The sequence below is a fragment of the Homarus americanus genome, unplaced genomic scaffold, assembly GCF_018991925.1.
Source record: "Homarus americanus isolate GMGI-L3 unplaced genomic scaffold, GMGI_Hamer_2.0 scaffold25827, whole genome shotgun sequence".
NCBI classification, from domain to species: domain Eukaryota; kingdom Metazoa; phylum Arthropoda; class Malacostraca; order Decapoda; family Nephropidae; genus Homarus; species Homarus americanus.
Genome location: NW_024738300.1, coordinates 9,589,550 through 9,594,467, shown reverse-complemented (window position 1 = coordinate 9,594,467; position 4,918 = coordinate 9,589,550). Strand labels below are relative to the sequence as shown.

At 49.2% G+C, this 4,918-nt stretch overlaps 1 non-coding gene across 1 annotated transcript; it reads left to right on the top strand.

The window, feature by feature from the left end:
* The first annotated feature begins 3,306 nt into the window (after nucleotides 1-3,306).
* Trnaa-cgc lies at nucleotides 3,307-3,380 on the top strand. Its single transcript has one exon. It is a non-coding gene; the product is annotated as a tRNA-Ala (tRNA).
* The last annotated feature ends 1,538 nt before the right edge of the window (nucleotides 3,381-4,918 follow it).

The window sequence follows — 4,918 nt, the reverse complement described above, 5'->3', positions numbered from 1 at the left end:
TTTTCCTGGAACAACAATGTAGTCACAACTGTGTACACGACTAGAGTGAGGGTTCAGGGACACCATTTCCTCCCACATCCTGTTCAGTATTGCTAACCTTGCATTTAATAAACCCCTACCAACACAAGTACGTATCTTATACTCCTACATTACATATACACATATATCATAAAAATGTTACGTGACTGACATTTTTTATTGCCATTTTGAAATCAACGACCCAGAGTTAACAAAGTGCAGCGTATTTGATCCATGTTACCGAACCCTTGTCAACTAGTGTTATAATTGTTCTAGTGCAAGTCTCGCTCTGTTGTACCTACCTCGAGTCACGTCCTAGTGTGTGGCCTCTCTCTCTCTCTCTCTCAATATTACCAAGTTTTGTACATTGGAGAGAGAGAGAGAGTGTGTGTGTGTGTGTGTGTGTGTGTGTGTGTGTGTGTGTGTGTGTGTGTGTGTGTGTGTGGATGGGAATATATATGTATGAATCATTTTAATTCTCTTTCAGGACAAAAAAATCCCCCTCGACTTTCACACTGACTATGGTACTTTGTGTGAAAGACGCCTTAGAGAGAGAGAGAGAGAGAGAGAGAGAGAGAGTAAATTACCCACTTGATTTAATTCCTCAGGTGGTGAAGTGACGTCACAGGGGGTATGGAAGAGTTCATGGGTAATTTGAACCTGATATCTAAAGTTAGGTCAGGTCAGGTCAGGTCAGGTTAGGTTAGGTTAGGTCAGGTTAGGTTAGGTTAGGTTAGGTTAGACCATAAAAGAACAGTTTGGGTCTTTTTGTAATTGTTTTCGGAGTCCTCGCCAGATTTAATTACACGCCTTATTTTAGTGTCGTCAGCAGATTTACTCGTGTTGCTGTCAGCGCCTCTACGCCTTATTTTAGTGTCGTCAGCAGATTTACTCGTGTTGCTGCAGCGCTCTACGCCTTATTTTCGTGTCGTCAGCAGATTTACTCGTGTTGCTGTCAGCGCCTCTACGCCTTATTTTCGTGTCGTCAGCAGATTTACTGTGTTGCTGTCAGCGCCTCAATTACACGCCTTATTTTAGTGTCGTCAGCAGATTTACTCGCGTTGTTGTCAGCGCCTCAATTACACGCCTTATTTTCGTGTCGTCAGCAGATTTACTCGTGTTGCTGTCAGCGCCTCAATTACACGCCTTATTTTAGTGTCGTCAGCAGATTTACTCGCGTTGTTGTCAGCGCCTCAATTATACGCCTTATTTTAGTGTCGTCAGCAGATTTACTCATGTTGCTGTCAGCGCCTCTACGCCTTATTTTAGTGTCGTCAGCAGATTTATTCGTGTTGCTGTCAGCGCCTTTATCTACGAGAGCGAATTAGTAAGCGAAATGAAGAGTACTTACGCTAAATAGTGGCTAAACTAAACCACCAGATGGGCTAAAAAGAGATGCTTTGTTGAGGTAAATAGGGAACGAGTCAAATAGGGGAGGTGTGAATTGAATATTAGGTGAGTTTAGCAGCGCATGAACTGGATAGAGGGTGAGGTAAATAGGGTACGAACTGAACTGATTATGAGCGAAATAGGGATAAGCTGAACTGATTATGAGCAAAATAGGGACAAGCTGAACTGATTATGAGCAAAATAGGGACAAGCTGAACTGATTATGAGCAAAATAGGGACAAGCTGAACTGATTATGAGCAAAATAGGGGCAAGCTGAACTGATAATGAGCTAAATAGGGTACGAACTAAACTGATAATGAGTTAAATAGGGGAGGAATTAAATAGGGGAGGGAGGTGTCGATGCTAGGATGCAGGGTGCAGAGGTTGACTGTCGATATGCAGGTGCAGAAGTGCAGTTGATCATCAGGTGATCACCCCCGATGACTCCCTCTGTCTCAGTCTCCTCTCCCTGTCTCATCCTCCCCTTCACCCCGCCCTGTCCCTCTCTCTCTCCCCCTCACCCTCTGCCCTGTCCTCCTCTCCCTCTCCTCCCCACTCCCTCTCCCCGTCCCTGTCCCTCCCTCCTCTCCCCTGCCCCTCCCTCCCTCCCTCACCCGGCCCCTCTCCCTCACCCCCCTGTCCTCTCCCTCTCCCCCCTGCCCTGTCCCTCCTCTCCCCTGTTCCTCCCACCCTGCCCTGTCCTCTCCCTCTCACCCCCTCCCCTGCCCTCTGTCCCTGTCCTCTCCTCTCCCCTCCCCTCCCTCTCCCCGCCCTGTCTCCTCTCCCCCTCTCCCCCCTCACCCCTGCCCTGTCCCTCTCCTCTCATCCTCCCTCACCCCGCCCTGTCCTCTCCTCTCCCTCCTCCCTCTCCCCCTGTCCTCTCCTCTCCCCTCATCCTCCTGCCCCTGCCCTCTCCCCCATCCTCCCCTCACCCCACTTTATTTTCTCCTTCCCCCATCTGTCCTCCTCTCTCTCACCCTCACCCTCCCCACTCTCCTCTCCTCCCTCCTCTCCCTACTCCTCTCCTCTCACTCCACTGTCCATCTACTCTCCCCCCTCCCACTCCTCCCTTCTCCCTCCCTCTCCCTCCCCACCTCCCTCACTCTACCACTCTCCCTCCTTCCCCATCCTCCCTCTCCACACACTCTCCACCTCCTCACCACCTCCTCCACACCTCCACCTCTCCACCACCTCTCCCTCTCCACCACACTCTCCTCCACTCTCCACTCTCCACCACTCTCCCTCACTCCCACACTCTCCACCACTCTCCCTCACTCTCCACCACTCTCCACCACTCCCTCACTCCCACACTCCCCCTGGGCACCACTCTCCCTGTCGCCTCTTGGGGGTTATAACTCATAGTACCAGACAGCTTCTTCCAGCCACCACTTTTCCTCCCTTCCTAACGCCTCTGCTGTGGCCAAGTGCTGGGTGTAGTGTGGCCAATCTGCTGTGTGTAGTGTGGCCAGTCTGCTGGGAATAGTTTAACCAGTTACTCTGTAGTGTGGCCAGTGATGGGTCTAGTGTGGTCAAGTGCTGTGTGTAGTATGGTCAGTGATGGGTGTAGTGTGGTCACTGGTCTGGTCAGTCTCTCTCTCTCTCTCTCTCTCTCTCTCTCTCTCTCTCTCTCTCTCTCTCTCTCTCTCTCTCTCTCTCTCTCTCTCTCTCTCTCTCTCTCAACCCCTGACATGACTGCAAAAGATAAATCAAATTAGATTAGGTGAGTTGAGGTCAGGGTCAGGTCATGTTGGTGAGTTACTTTGGTTTGTATGAAATATTAATTAATTTTTAGTAATGTTTAATTAAATGCATTATTTTCCCATGTTAATTTTTGGTCCGTTTGTGTGACCTGTGTGTGTGTGTGTGTGTGTGTGTGTGTAGGGGGCTTATGTATGTGGCGACCTGTGATGTAATGGTCAGCATGCTCGCCTCGCAAGCGAGTGAACCCGGGTTCGATCCCCGGGCAGGGTGAAACTATGGGCTAGTTTCTTTACGCCATTTGCCTCTGTCTACCCAGCAGTAATTGGGGACCTGGATGTTATCAATTTGTGGATCGTATTCCGGGGTAATGGTTAGCCAGTGCATTTGACGAGTTGTCCAGTCTTCTCTGACTATTCCTTGACACTGGGTCATGCAGCTCGTTAACTCAGGGTGTGGTTGTTGTGTTGGCGACAGCTTCTACACCTTAAACAAATTCACGCCCTTGGGCCGGCCATTCTCGTTACACGAGGGGCAACCATTATTATCTATGTATGTATGTATGTGTAATCTGAAAATAATTTGCCCGTGCCAGAAAGTTTCTCAATTGTGGACGGATCTACTTGAGACTCCGCTAAGCGTCACAATTACACTTTCGGAAACCTACACACGCTCTTGCTTATGTGGTCAGAGGTCGATCTTGCGTGAATTTTCACACTTGAAGTCCTTGGTCACTGCGTAAGGTTAACCCACAGTATCCCTGGCACTCACAACCCTACTCACAACATACACACACTCACAACACACAACTTCTGGCGCCGCGTCAGTGTGCTTGTAATCGGGTCGAACTTTTACACAGTTAGCGGCGGCGGTGTTGGCTGTTTTCTGACCAATAAACCGCCCAACACGCATCACCTCCTACCAGTGGGTTGTAAACTTGCCAGAGAAGACAGGCCGAGTGGGTAGCTGGGGTTACTGATGGGACTACATACCACCCCCGTCCCTCTCCATCCCACTCCCACTCCTCCCTCTCTCTCCTACTCCTCCCTCTCTCTCCTCTCTCCACTCGGTACGGCAAAAGCGTCACGGCGCGAGGTACACCGAACCCAAAATCCCAGTTCACAAAATACCATCGAGGGACGGGGGTCGGGGCAGGCGGGCGGGTGGGCGGGGGTCAGGGCGGGCGGGCGGGAGGGGGGGTGTGATCATGCTTGGTAATTTCACAGTGGAAAAACTGGTCCCTGGGGGAAATTCAAGTCGTACAGTTTCCCACCACCGGGGTAATAGATGTGGACATTATATCCCACTTGTTTTATGTTTCAGTAACCCCTTAATACACACAGATTAAGGTTAGGTTAGGTTAGGTTAAAATGGGTTAGGTGGATTTGGATTAAGTTAGAATGGAGTTAAATTTGGCTTGGGTTATATTATGTTAAGCTGTTTTGGTTAGGTCAGGTCAGGTTAGGTTAGGTTAGGTTAGGTTAGGTTGGGTCAGGTTAGGTTAGGTTAGGTTAGGTTAGGTTTGGTTAGGTTAGGTTAATGTAGTGATGTTGTGTTTTGTTAAGTGTCATGGATGCTTTATAGTAGAGTTAATATTATAATTTAGTCGATATAATTTGGTAATATCATTGTGGCTATATTATGTTAAATGTTGTGTGTATTCCCCACTGAGAGAGACTTGGGAAGTACCTTTAGTAAAACTGAGAGTAAAGTCCGGGGCACAGTTTCCCGGAAGAGCGAAACGGAAGCGAATGGTAACGCTAAACGAGAATAAATTGAGGTGAAGTGGCCCGGTAGTTACGCGCCCGCCGC